The following is a 14787-nucleotide window of genomic DNA, read 5'->3' on the forward strand; positions in this document are numbered from 1 at the left end:
CAGACAATAATCGTTAACTTGTGTGTGTAAGAAGCAAAGGGTTTGGGGGGGAAAGTGGAGTTTGTGATCAAGGTACCTTGGCACCAGATGGAAAGTAACTTCCTGCAGGTGATCTAACAAGTTACTGGTGATCCCATTACAATATCTTGCTAGCTCACCTCAGGCAAAAACGCCCAGTGGTGGCAGTTTTCGGCCCTAAGCATTTTTCTGACCCATTTATGTAAGTGGAAACTATTTCCCCACATACTGTTTCAGTCCTGGATGGGTTTTTCTTTCAGTGTTTATTATCTTATTTAATCCCCACAGTCGTCCTTTAAGAGTGCTATTATCTCCACCTTGTACATGAAGAAACTGAGGTTTGGCAGGATTATGCAACTCCTACAAGGCCTGTCCATAGCCAGTGAGAAGCCTCGTAGGGGCTTGCTCGTCGGGTCTGGGTGACTCTTTCCTGGGTACGGCGCTGTGTTTCATAGTCCTGGGAATGTGCAAGGGATGCTCACAGAAGGCCCTGGCTTCCTTTTCTGCTCTATGTTACCCTACCTAGATGCGTGGGCATCTTGTAAGAAAACAGAATAAATTCAAGAGTCTTCCTCGTGAGTTTTCTGTAGTTCAGATCATCACCATCCCCTAGACAAAATGGAGTGTAAATACTGAGGTGAATGGCACCCCATTCACTTCGAAAGCTTGGAGGTGATGGGCCCCTCCCAGACTGGGCAAACCTCAGAAAGTAGCAGGTGCTCAGGACGTCTTGGACCCAAAGAAACTTCCGCTGGAGGAGTGGGTCCCGTGCATGTGGGGTGACTTCCTTCGGGGGACACATTCGCAAAGGGTCTTTAACCCAGGTAGTGCGCTCACGGATGCCTCGAACCTGCCTGGTCCCCGCATTTGGAAGGGGGAGGGGGCTCGTCCCTACACCGTTGAGGGCCATGGCGACAGAGAAGGTTGGCGAACGAAAGGAGGTGGGCACACGGGTCGCCCTCGACCCCGAAAGCCTTCTGCTGGGAGTGGGCCACCCGGGAACCCACCTTTTAGAAGGTGAGCCGGGCGCCGCCAGCTGCGCAGGGCCCGCGGCCCGCCCCTCCCTAGGGGCGCGTGCGCGCGCGCGTGTCGCCGTGGTAACCGCGCGGCGGAAAGGCGCGGAATCACGGGCGCGCGCTGCCCCGGCTGCTGCGGAAGCTGCTGCGGGCGTCGGGCGGGGGTCCCCGGGCGGGCGTCCCCGTCGGACCGCTCTGCCCACCCGCGGACCCGGCTGCGCGGGGCGGGGCGCCGGAGCGGCGGCCGGGCTCGCGTGCGCGGCTGGAGGTAAGCGCGTCGCGGCCGCCTCACCCGTCCCGGGTCCTGACCGGGGTCGCCCCTCGGGCGCTCTCTCCCCGGGGAGAGAAGGCGGGAGCGGGGCTGCAGTCGAGGGGCGGGCACCGCGTGTGAGTGAGTGGGCGAGGCCGGCACTTGACGGCGGGGAGCAGGTGGGACGGCAGGGGCACCTCCCCGCTAGCCCGTCGCACCGCCTGCGGCGCGCGGACCGAGGGACGGGAGGGGGGGCGGCGAGGAGGCGGGGGGTGGGGGCGGGCGCCCCGAGTTGGGGAGGTGAGTGCCTTCGGGCTCTCCGGGACCGCGGGGAGAGGCGTTACCCGACTGCTGCGCGGCTGGGGTGTTTCTGGGCAGGGCGGGGTCGGGGACGTTGACCACGCCTCCCAACCTCGCCAGTTGCATCTCTTGGCCCTGTAGAGTCGTGTCCTTTAAACTCCGTTCGGTGATATTTATGAGATAGTTGCTGTCATTTGCTAAATTCATTTTGTCTCTGGACCTTACCGTAATCTGAGGCTGAAACCCCCCGAATGGCTTTTCTCTCCTTCCCGTTGAACTCGCTCCACGGAATCAAGATATTATTCATCAAGAGCATAAGCCTTAGGAGAGTCAGCATTCTTTCCATCATTCTCTTACTTTTATGGAGAGAGAAAAGAATATTATATGCATACTCATGTCCATTTTTATTGCTAGTGTGTTTAATCATTTTTGTTTGTGGGTTAAATGTTAGTGTTGTAAAAAGTGCTTAAGTAGAGAAGTTAGATGATGTTTTTGATAATAAAAAAGCCCAAATTGTAGACAACCCCCTCTCTCAAGAAAACAAGAATTTTTGAAGTGAACGTTCGTATTTATTGCTTTATTCCTGAAATGCATGCTCACTGTCCGAACACTCAGAATGTTTATTATAAGAAGACCACGGCCGTGGACACTACTGACATTACGGCAAATATAGTATTTTATTTTGTATTTGCTATTTTACATCACTTTTCACATAAACGAGGAATGCTGGAAATGGCGATTCAGCCACCGACTGAATCATGGAGAAAGCTGAATTCCTCTGTAATCCGAAAGAGAAGGGTGAGCGTGTATCAAGACTTCTTAGCACCACAGTAGTCTCATCACACCTTGCCGTATACAGTGCCAGTGCAGGGACTTAATTTTCGTTCAGAAATAAAAAATAATTCAGCCAAAATCTTATTAAAAATAGTCAAGGGGCACCTGGGTGGCTCAGTTGGTTGAGGCTCCGCTGCTGGCTCAGGTCATGATCTCACAGTTGGCGAGTTCCAGCCCCACGTGGGGCTCCCTGCTTTGCCTGTCAGCCCAGAGCCTGCTTCCGGTCCTTTGTCCCCCCTCTGTCTGCTCCGCCCCCGCTTGCACTCTCCCCCAATATAAATATTAAAACCAATAGTCAAAGGGAGCTTCAGTAACTTATTAATGTGAAAGAATGGATTTGCTGTTAAATTTTCTCGACTTAATTTTTTTCTAGTCGAGCAGAGAAGAAGCATTCTCTGTAAATAAATCTGTAGAACTAGGCATAACTCTTTCTGGGGGCATTTGATGTGATTGCCAGGTCAGGTGGCCTGGTTTTGGTCATGGCTCTGCCACTTAGTGGCTGTGTCACATTTGGCAAATTCCCTAACCCCCCTAACCCTCGGGTTTTTATCTGTAAAATAGGGGTAATAACAGGACCTCTTTGGTGGAATTCCTATAAGAATTAAATAATACATGTAAGAGTACTTTGGTCACTGCCTGGCATGCAGTAACCCTTCAATAAAACGTATTAGTACTGTTAAAATAAGTTTTCCTTTCAGGAAATATTTTCTAGGTGTTCAAAATAACTTGGCACTGGGGTGGGTGCCTGGCTGGCTCAGTCGGTGAAGCATGCGACTCTGGATCTAGGGGTTTTGAGTTCGAGCCCCACGTTGGGTGTAGAGATTACTTAAAAATAAAATCTTAGGGGCGCCTGGGTGGCGCAGTCGGTTAAGCGTCCGACTTCAGCCAGGTCACGATCTCGCAGTCCGTGAGTTCGAGCCCCGCGTCAGGCTCTGGGCTGATGGCTCGGAGCCTGGAGCCTGTTTCTGATTCTGTGTCTCCCTCTCTCTCTGCCCCTCCCCCGTTCATGCTCTGTCTCTCTGTGTCCCCAAAATAAATAAAAAACGTTGAAAAAAAAATTAAAAATAAAATAAAATAAAATCTTAGGAAAAACAACTTGGCACTAAACATAGAATTATTTTGATGTGACAGAAGCTTGTTGTGATGTATAATGTCAAACCATCATAAAATTCATAATTTTTTTTTTTAATTTTTTTTTCAACGTTTTTTATTTATTTTTGGGACAGAGAGAGACAGAGCATGAACGGGGGAGGGGCAGAGAGAGAGGGAGACACAGAACCGGAAACAGGCTCCAGGCTCCGAGCCATCAGCCCAGAGCCTGACGCGGGGCTCGAACTCACGGACCGCGAGATCGTGACCTGGCTGAAGTCGGACGCTTAACCGACTGCGCCACCCAGGCGCCCCATAAAATTCATAATTTTTATTTGCAGCATCATTATAACAACAAAACAGCGATAATAAATATTGATGAGGGTTTTTTTGGAGAGGGGGGCAGTAGGGTTCGCGGGGTCTGGATCCGACGACCAAGAAAGAATTCTCGAAGTTATCTTTGGTGCAAAAAGGTGATTTTATTGAAGCATGGGGACAGGATCGTGGGCAGGAATTGTGGCCCTGGGACCATGAGAAGAGACAGGTTATATACTATGGGGCTTGGGGAGGTAAAGTCCGGGGGAAGTTTCCAGTGAGGTTTTCATATGGTAAAGAAGACTCCCAGGATAGTGGAGGCCTAGCTATTGTCAAGCTGAGGTGGTTTTTCCCTCTAGCAAAGTATTAGCATTAAGACCGTGGGGAGTCCTGGAGAAGCATTTTACTCTGCCAGCCCCAAGTAGTTGCCAATGGGCTGCAGGTTATAAGGAAATTTAGTTCTACCTGCCATTTCCTTCTGCCTTTGTTTCTTACTTCGCCATGGAGGGGTGATGTTGGGGCTCCAGGAAAAGGAGTCGATAGATTTCTGGAGATTAGGCTGTTGATAAGAGTGCCTCTTACTTGTGATTTACGGAGATATTTGTAACTAGATGGAGACCGGGTCCAGCAGGACTGTGATCTCTTGTCAGTTACCACTTGTTTCTCCCCTTTCCTTTGTTCTTGGGCAGCCAGGGGAGCCCGAGGAATGTCACACATGTCCCACTTAGTTGGGGGCGGTGTTTGCCGCCTGTCAGCCTGTCTTACAAGCCCTCATCAGATAACACCGTCTTAAAGGCGTGTCATTCCAGGTCATTATGTTGAACGATGCAAGGACCAAGTTTTGCTCGCGCCGCCCTGGAGTAATTAGTAGGTTCTTGTTCCATTTTTTGTTTTTTAATCTTTATTTTTCGACACTATTCATGTGAATTCAATAGTGACAAATTATCTTATTTGTATGTCTAGTAAGTGGTAAAAAGGGTTGGGCCAAAATAACATCTATTTTTGCATCGTTTTTCAGTCTTTTAACCACAGGTGTTTGAGTTTCAGAGTAAAGCTTCTTGGATAATACGCGGGTAGATAAAGAAAGTGCCGGGGGTTTAGCTCTGTTCCCTTTCAAATGACGTTGGTAGAATTATGCTACCTGTTGGAGAGTTTTCGTACGTCCAGCCTGCTGCCCATTCTTTTCCCAAAGTTCCAAAAAGTCAAGGGATTCTAATACACGTCTGTTTAATTTAAGCAGTGTTGCTAGAGTAAGGGGATAACTCAGACCTCCAAGTGAATTTTTGAAGGTGGGGTCATTCCATGCCATAATTGAAAGCACCAGAATGATGAGTATGGGGGGGGACATTAACCTCAGTGTTGCCACCCACACGTTTTAGGTATTCCATTTTGCAATATGTTTTTTCATGTGATGAGGAAGTAAGGATTGCTCCTTTCTGGGATGATGATCCTATTGTTCTGGGGTTGTGACTGTCAGAATAGCTTACCTTTTTTTTTTTTCTTTGCTTTTGTCTTTACAATGAAGTACAGGACGTCTGGCTGCACTGCCCTCTGGTCAATACAACACAGTTGCCTGCCTTCCAGATTTCTTCAAAATAACCTCTGAAGGTGTCTTCCCTTTAAAAGAACCCTTATCTTTACCATCTCTCTCCGTATATTTGTATTTATCAGGAAGTCGAAATATTTGGTTAATTCAGCAAAACCTCCTGGGGCGCCTGGGTGGCTCAGTCGGTTAAGCGGGGGACTCTAGGTTCTTGGGTCGGCTCGGGTCACATGACCTCAGGGCTTCGGGCTGAGTGCTGGCAGTGCAGAGCTGCTTGGGATTCCTTCCCTCCCTCCCTCCCTCCCTCCCTCGCTCTTTCTCTCTCTGCCCCTCCCCCACTTGCACTGTCTCTGTCTCTCTCAAATAAATACACTTTAAAAAGCTACGAATCATCCAAATTCTAGGTGCCACACGCTTCACGTTTTGTTGAAGCGAAGGACTTCTCCCCGTGCGCATGCGTGTTTAGGAGTCTCTGCTCACTCCACGGGCTTGGGCTTTTCTGGCCCCTGCGGTGTTGGACCTACTGTCCCCAAATCCGGAGAGACTTTTGCTGACCTTGTTTTACTAGCCTTCTCCCGCTCGGGTGACCACTCACTTTCTTTTTTTTTTTTTTTTTTTAATTTTTTTTTTCAACGTTTTTTATTTATTTTTGGGACAGAGAGAGACAGAGCATGAACAGGGGAGGGGCAGAGAGAGAGGGAGACACAGAATCGGAAACAGGCTCCAGGCTCGAGCTGTCAGCACAGAGCCCGACGCGGGGCTCGAACTCACGGACCGCGAGATCGTGACCTGGCTGAAGTCGGCCGCCTAACCAACTGCGCCACCCAGGCGCCCCTCACTTTCTTGAAACAAGTTCCTCTCCTGGTTCATAAGAGCGTCCTTCAGTCTCCTTCCTGGGTTACCTTAGGGCATGTCGCTCCCCCGCTTGGAAGTGTCACGTCCATCGGTGGATGAATGGATGCACAAAATGTAGGAGACACACACTGTAGAATACTGCTCAGCCTCCCGCAAGAGGGAGAATCTACCTCATGCCACGACATGGATGAGTCTCTTTTTTTTTTATTATTTTTTTAATGTTTATTTTTGACAGAGAGAGAGAGAGAGAGAGACAGAACATGAGCGGGGGAGGGGCAGAGAGAGAGAGGGAGACACAGAATCCGAATGAAGCAGGCTCCAGGCTCTGAGCTGTCAGCACAGAGCCCGACGAGGGGCTTGAACTCACAGACTGCGAGATCATGACCTGAGCCCAAGTCAGACACTCAACGGACTGAGCCACCCAGGCGCCCCTGGATGAGTCTTGAGGACGTGATGCTGAGCGAAATGAGCCCAGAGGCAAAAGGACAAACTTTGTGGATCCGTTTGCCTGAAATGTCTGGAATAGTCAAATTCATGGAGACAGTGGAACAGTGATTCCCAGAACTGGGGGGGGAGGGGAGATGTCGTTTGTGTACAGTTTCAGTTTGGAGTGAAGGAAAACTTCTGAAGGCAGTGATGACGGGTGCTCAACAGTGTGATCGTATTTAATGCCGTCAAACCGTATATTCCAAAAACGGTTAAGGTGGAAAATGTTCTGTGATACGTGTTTCACCACAATAAAGAGAAGATTAGTGTGTCTCCACTGCCTACCCAACCAAGTACGGACCTCCGTGTAGCCTGTGGTCGGTCCTTCCCTGGGTCTTCTTGGTCTGTGTTTTCACCCTCCCGTCTCATTTCCCGTACGCATTCCACATTCCAGACGCACGGACCCAGGCCGGACACACCAGCTCCTGCGAGGTTTCCTGCTTCGGTGTGCGGGCCATCCCCACGTCCTGGAATGCTTTCCTTCCTTCCCCACGTCCTGGAATGCTTTCCTTCCTTCCCCACGTCCTGGAATGCTTTCCTTCCTTCAGCGCGTAGCAGGTCATCTCAGGATGGAGCTTAAGTGTGACACTTCTGAAGGCTTTCCTACTGCCCTCGGCCCCTGGCATCAAGCTCTGTGGGTGTGCTTCCAATGTGTCCCTCATCCTGTTCCCATACGGTATGGGTTTTTATAGAGCAAGGACTAATTGTATTTTTTTTTAATTTTTATTTTTTGTTTATTTTTTTAGAGAGAGAGTGCAGAGAGAACTCTAGCAGGGGAGGGGCAGAGAGAGAGAAGGGGGCAGAGGATTGGAAGTAGGCTCCGTGCTGACAGAAGAGAGCCCAATGTGGGGCTTGAACTCATGAAGGACGAGATCATGACCTGAGCTGAAGTCAGACACTTAACCTACTGAGTCTCCCAGGTGCCCTGGGACCAGTTTTATTTTATTTAAAAACAATTTTTTTAAATGTTTATTTTTGAGAGAGAGAGAGAGAGAGAGAGAGCGAGCAGGGGAGGGACAAAGAGAAAGGGAGACACAGAATCCAAAGCAGGCTCCAGGCTCCGGGCTGTCAGCACAGAGCCCAACATGGGGTTCGAATCCACGAACTGTGAAATCATGACCTGAGCCGAAGTCGGATGCCCAACCGACTGAACCACCCAGGCACCTCGTTTTATTTTTAACATGCATGTTTGCTTTTAAAAAAATCTCGTTAATAAATATTTCCATTCTTCTTCAAAAGAATTCTAAGACCTTAATACATTTAAAATTTCTGTTTCCCCCTCCCTCATCTCCCAGTTTATTATCATTGAACATTTTTGTTGGGATATTTTTTTTATGACTCATGTTAGTCAGTTTCTCGCATACCGATTCTTTTTCCATCCCCTCTGTTCAGTATCCCTTTTCTACCTGTGTTAGTGGGGATATATGGGTGGTATACTCTGTGTTTAGCTAAAAAATCTTTGTTTCATTGTTAGTCTGTTTTGCAATTTTTATTTGAGGTCATTAACATTTTTTCAAAGCGATAACATGCAATATAGTACAAAAAACATGGGATACTTCGTGAAGTTGCATATCATCCTTGTGCACATGGGCTAGGCTACTCTTCTTGGTATTCTATGTGCTGGGGAAGCGACACTCTTGAATGTTACACTTGAATGCTGGTTGGGTGAGTTCTGAGTTCTAGGTTAGCAGTTTTTGTCCTCAGTACTTTGACTGTCTTATCTTTCAGCATCTATGGTGTTGCCCATGGAACACGCCACCTTTCTAATTCTTGTTCCTGGGGAAATACTCTGTCTCTTATTGCTGGTTCTTTTTAAGATTTACTGTTTGTCTTTGGTGTTGTGCAGTTTTGTTTCAGTGAGTGTAGGAATAGGTTCATTCTACCTGCTCAGAACTTCTGGTACGTCCTGGAGAGGAGGATGCTTGTCTTTCACCAGAGACCGTGGTGAGGTGCCTGGGTGGCTCGGTCTGGTTAAGTGTCCAACTCCTGCTCAGGTCACAATCCCATCATTTGTGGGTTCGAGCCCCGCATCAGGCTCTGTGCTGACAGCTCGGAGCCTGGAGCCCGCTTCGGATTCTGTGTCTCCCTTTCTCTCTGCCCTTCCCCCGCTCACACTCTGTATCTGTCTCTCTCTCTGTCTGTTATAAATAGACATGGAACCCAAATTGTTTTCTTTCCTTCTTTTTTTTTTTTAACTATTCATATTAATTAATTTGTTGTTCTTTGGAACATTCAGGTAAATCTTCCTCCTGACTAGTAACATACAGTCGTCATGGTAGCATGTATTAAGTCGTAATTCCCATCCCATTTGGTTTTTTACTCCTACTTTGTTATTGAGTAAGCCATAAGAAAAAGTCATTTTAGGGGCGCCTGGGTGGCGCAGTCGGTTAAGCGTCCGACTTCAGCCAGGTCACGATCTCGCGGTCCGTGAGTTTGAGCCCCGCGTCAGGCTCTGGGCTGATGGCTCGGAGCCTGGAGCCTGTTTCCGATTCTGTGTCTCCCTCTCTCTCTCTGCCCCTCCCCCGTTCATGCTCTGCCTCTCTCTGTCCCAAAAAAAAAAAAAAAAAAAGTCATTTTAATTTTATATTTTAGATGTTTTTTTATAATGAGTATTAGAATCTACCTTTGTTTTTTCTTTTCATTCCCCAAACATCCTTATATATTTTTGCTTGTTTATTTAGTACAAATGAATCTTATTAAGTACTTTAAAGCATTCTGCTGAGTTTTAATTCATACTCCATTTCTTTGTGAACGTAACACGTTGTCATCTTTGACGTGTTACCCTTCCAGGTTAAACCACAGTTCACCCCCCATTTACTCATTTCTTCCATCATCTCTCTCCGTACAGTCTTCATAATTATGTTTAAAAAGATATTGAGGGGGGCACCTGGGTGGCTCAGTCACTTAAGCATCTGACTCTTGATTTCAGCTGAGGTCATGATCTCACTGTTGGTGAGATCGAGCCCTGTGTCAGGCTCTGTGCTGACAATGCAGAGCCTGCTTGAGATTCTCTCCCTCTCCCTCTCTCTCTGCCCCTCTCCTGCTCATGTGCATGCTCTCTCTCTCTCTCCCTCTTTCAAACTAAATACATAAACTCTTAAAATAAAAGAAAGATTTATTCTCTGTCACATCTTTGTAATGCTTCTGGCGACCCCTGGGGACAGGACCTCTCTCCTTCGTGCCTTTCCGTCTGTGTATCTGTCTGCCATGTTCAGAGATGCTGCTGCTTCTAGGAAGTTGCTAATCTTCTCCAGCCTGGCTGTACTAACCCTAATGTCCGTGTCTCTCTTCTTGGTGTGGTGGATTTAATGACGAGGAAAACTCTTGTGCTCCTCTTCCACTGTTTCACCAGTATGATTCTTAGAAAGCTGATAAAGGAGGGGTTTGTCCCTTTTTCTCTGCCTATATTTTCGTCCGCTTCTTCCCTGATCTGCCCTTCGGAGCCCTACAGGATCTGCTACTCCCCATTCCACACTGGTGCTCTCCCTGTGCTTAAAAACCAACGCAGGATTGCGTTTCCCTTAATTCTTCTTGATCTCCTAATAGGGAGTCATTTTATACTGTAATTGAAAAGCATTCTCTCTGTTGGCAGTAAATTCCTGGATAATCCTCTGTGTTTATTGGCACAGGTTTTCTCTAACTTATTTTACTTTATCAGCTTCCAGTGGAGAAAGTGAGAGCACAGAATACAGTACTGAAAAACTGCTAAGTTTTAAAATTCTTGGCTTGGCCCCTAGTTGAATGTATTGTCTGGATTTCCTACTGTCTTCTTTGTTTGCTGGTGAGGATCTGTGTGCCTGAGAGCCCCTTGTAGATGCAGGAGCAGTGGCTGGCTTCTCCTGAAGGTGCTCTCTGAGCTGTTTTTTCTTGACACCTCTCTCCAGGCTTGGGCAGGTCAATGGTGGAGGGGTGTGGGTCCCGAACAAGTCACCACCTGCTTTGTCAAGAGAGAGTGCTGGAATTGAGGAAGATCAGGGCAATATTCCCTACCCGTTGAAATGTGGAGGCTTGTTTTGGAGAAACTGGAAACTAACCTCTGACTGGTGAGCCACAGAACTTCAGCCAGAATATTCTGTGCACTTGTTGGGGATATGTCTCTGTCTTGCCCCTTGGGAGGCTCAGATAATATGAAATACATACAATTGCCCTGTGAATAAAAGGACTATTATAAGTGGCTATTATATTGATGATGGTGATGATAAATTTTACAAACCATTTATTTCTTTGTTGTTAGCAGGATAGATTAATAGCTGACAATATTCTACTTTCTTCCCTTTTCCATAGGGAAATAAGTGAACTATTATTTACTTAATGCCAGAAAGTTATTCTTTTTTTCTTTTTAGTATTTTATTTTTTAAGTAATCTCTACACCCAGAGTGCCTGGTTGCCTCAGTCGGCTAAGCGTCAGACTTTGGCTCAGGTCATGATCTCAGGGTTCGTGAGTTCGAGCCCCACATCAGGCTCTCTGCTGTCGGCGCAGAGATCCTTTGTCCCCCTCTCTCTCTGCCCCTCCTTCCCTCTCTCTCTCTCTCACTCTCTCTCAAAAATAAACATTAAAAAAAAAGTAATCTCTACACCCAACATGGGGCTCAAACTTACAGCCTTGAGATCTGTCTCATCCTCCACCAACGGAGCTAGCCAGTCTCCCCCAGAAAGTTAAGTTCTAAAGGAAAACTTTTTGTCTAACTGATCATAGGCCTGCTGACAAGTAGAATTTAAAGATTAGGCAATCTCAGAATTGATGAATGGTTTGCCAGATTCAGAAGTTCGGTAACGAAGGGAAGGAAAAAATTCTCTACCCTTCAAGGTCTTCCAGCTGGACTAAGAATTAAACTGACAAGAGTCAGATTAACAGGTGAAAAAAATCCAAGTTTTATTACATGTGTACATGGAGGCCCAATAATGAAATTGAGCCCTAAAGAAATGACCAAAGTAGGCGGGTTTTATGCTTTTTAGACAACGAGACAATAAATCTTTGAGAAATTGAGGGGACAAAGAAATTTGAACTCTGGGAGCTTTGATTATAAGGAATCCTAAACAGAATTTGGGCTGGGGTAATAAATGAGTAGAAAGTAACAAGGAGTGTTTATACAGGCTTCTGGGTTCTAAATTCCCCGTCTCTGGTGATAAGGCTGTCTCTCTACCTCCTGGTCCAGAGAGGGGACCTTTCACGTGGGACATTTATTTCCTGCTTTCGGGTGGATGGAGAAAGGTCTGAGGGTCTTGGTTGTGTAGGCTGTCTCTTGAGTAACTTACATTGAAAATAAATGGCCAGGTCACCTGGGTGGCTCAGTCAGCTGAACGTCTGACTCTTGATACCGGCTCAGGCCATGATCTCCAGTGTGGAGCCTGCTTGAGATTCTCTCTTTCCCTCTGCCCCTTGCCCCTGCTCGTGCCCTCTCTCTCAATCTCTAGAATAGAATAGAGCAGAACAGAACAGAATAGAATTTTTTTAAAAATTCAAAAATAAAAAAGTAAGTGGCACATTTTGGGGCAGCTTGCCCTCGGACAACAGTCATCACCAGCTGTGTTCAGAATTTGGCACGACGCAGATTCGCTTTCATCGACACGCCAGGCACTGAGCCGCTGGACCTGGCTGTCACCTAGCACTGATGAGGCTTCCCCGAACAGTCACCGGCCTGCCCTTGCCGGGTGTTCTAAAGGTGCTAATTTAATCATTACAGCACAGGACAAAGCACTTAGGTAGCAGTGGTGACCCCATTAGGAAGAAATTGAATTCAGAGAGAAATAGAATGCTGAGTCAACTGAGAACTAAGCTATTCCCATAATGAGGGAGATGATTTAAAGCCCCATGATACATACTCAAGGCTCTCTACCTGATGGAATTTTTCTTCTTAATGTAGAAAGAGTGTCTCCAGGAGGAGAAAACGGAGGTTATTTGCAGTGTAGAGGCTGTGAGGCAGTGTCTTAATTTTGCAGCAGTTTAGAAAAGATGGGAAAATATTTACTCTAGCATTTGGCCAGTAGGTACGTAAGTAAATATACCTTAGATACGCATAAATAAATATTACCTTTTCTTCCTCCCAGCTTATCCCCTGTCACTGAATGTTTCTATATGTCCTTGAATTGTTCATTTATCTGTTTCATCCAGTCACCCCCAGTGTGAGCAGGAAATCACCGTGTTCCTTGAATCCAGGCGGCTCAGGGCACACCCCTGGAACTGCAGTCCTCCCTGGGGTTAAAGGCCACCTCGGCAGACTGGAGAGTAAGAGAGGACCAAAACAAAGAAGCCACCGCCCCTGGCAGCCTCAGGCGAAATAGAAACTGCTTGGACTTGGCTTCAGCTCACTGGGTCAGAAAGTAGGAGTTTGCCGACTCTGTTTTGTTAGTCCGTAAACCACAGAAGGGCCGGCCTGTGGGTACCACCGGTAGGAAAATGCTGCCCAGAAATGCATTTGACCCCTTCGGGCAGTTTTCTTTTCCCTCAGACGGAAACACTGCAACTGAGCCTGCAGAAGCGTCTCACTCTGGCCTTATTGATAGAAGTCAAAAATCAGAAACAGTCTTAATTGTTTAGCAATAAGGAAATGGTGAAGTAAATTATAATAAATCACCTGATGGAATATTGCAAAATAACGAGAATAATTACGCGGAGATCGAATGTTAAGTGAAAATAAGAACTATGTTAAGATTAATTTCACTCTGCTAAAGTAGGTGTATACCTATTGAATACATTGAAGGAGAACCTGAAAGAAAAAATGGTCGTGCGTCACTGTGATTCGATTATAATTTTTTTAGTGTACATTTTTGTTACGATGTTTAAAGAATTATTTATTCCGCCCATTCAACCTCCATCCAGGCATTATGCTGGAGCCCAGGGACACAGATACAACCAATACAAGGCAGTGTTTCTAGCGTATTCCTCCTCACGGTTTTGCAATATAATTTTTAAAAGTCATACTTACTCCCTTGATCAAGAATGTTAGCTCAGATATGATGCAGCCGCCACAGGACAGCCAAGTTTCAATGCCAAGCGTGTCTTTCATAGCTTAGCTTTGTATTTCAGAACTGGTCGCAGCCATGCTAAAGCATGGCCGTTCGGCACCTACAGCCTCTGGCGACAAAGGACCGTGTTCTGGAATGGATGTCTCACGTGCTCAGGTCCTTTGTTGTCGATCCACCTTGGTCTGACTTGGCCTGTAGAGATGAAAGAAAACCCCCAGTATTCTTTCTTCCCACCGTTAGATATTTGGGTTTTTTCACCTTTACCCTTAGAAAATGCTCTCTGCTGTAGGGACTCCGGGGGTTAGTAACGGGACAAGGCGGCAAGTTTTAGAAAGCCCATCTTTTGAAAAGTACAAAGCATGGTGTTACAGGTTGGACCGGTGTCTTCCCAGAAAGATGTGGTGAAGTCCTAACCTGTCTACCAGTGGAATGTGACCTTATTTGGAAATAGGGCCCTTGCAGATGGAATCAAGTTAAGATGCGGTCAGGAGGATGGGCCCTTAATCCAGTGTGACCGATGTCCTCATAAACGAGGGAAATTTGGACTCGGAGGCCCCCAGGCAGAATGCCATGTGACATCAGAGGCAGAGATGGGAGGGACTTTGCCAGCCAGCACCGGGAGCTGGGAAGGGACAGGGAAGGGTTCTGCCCCATCTCCGAGGGAGCACGGCCCTGCTGTCACCTTGATTTCGGACTTCTGGTCTCCAGAACTCTGACAGGATGGATTTCTCCTGTCTTAAGACCCCCAGTTGGTTATACTTTGTTACAGCAGCCGCAGGAAACAGGTGGTAAAATGCAAGGGTTGTATTAAGTAAATAAGTACTTTGATGAGTACCTGATGGGGATGGAGAAATAGACATTCTGGACCTGGCCAGTCTTTTAAGAACCTGCAGAATGCTTTTGTTTCATATTTTTTATATGAATCAAATATGATGTATTAAAATGAAAGCATATTAAGGACGCCTGGGTGGCTCAGTCAGTTGAGCGTCTGACCTTTGATTTTGGTTCAGGTCATGATCCCCAGGTCATGGGGTCAGGCCCTGCGTCAGACACGGAGCCTGCTTGGGATTCTCTCTCTCTCTCTCTCTCTCTCTCTCTCTCTCTCTCTCTCTCTC

Source organism: Neofelis nebulosa, chromosome 6, assembly GCF_028018385.1.
Source record: "Neofelis nebulosa isolate mNeoNeb1 chromosome 6, mNeoNeb1.pri, whole genome shotgun sequence".
In the NCBI taxonomy this organism is placed as follows: domain Eukaryota; kingdom Metazoa; phylum Chordata; class Mammalia; order Carnivora; family Felidae; genus Neofelis; species Neofelis nebulosa.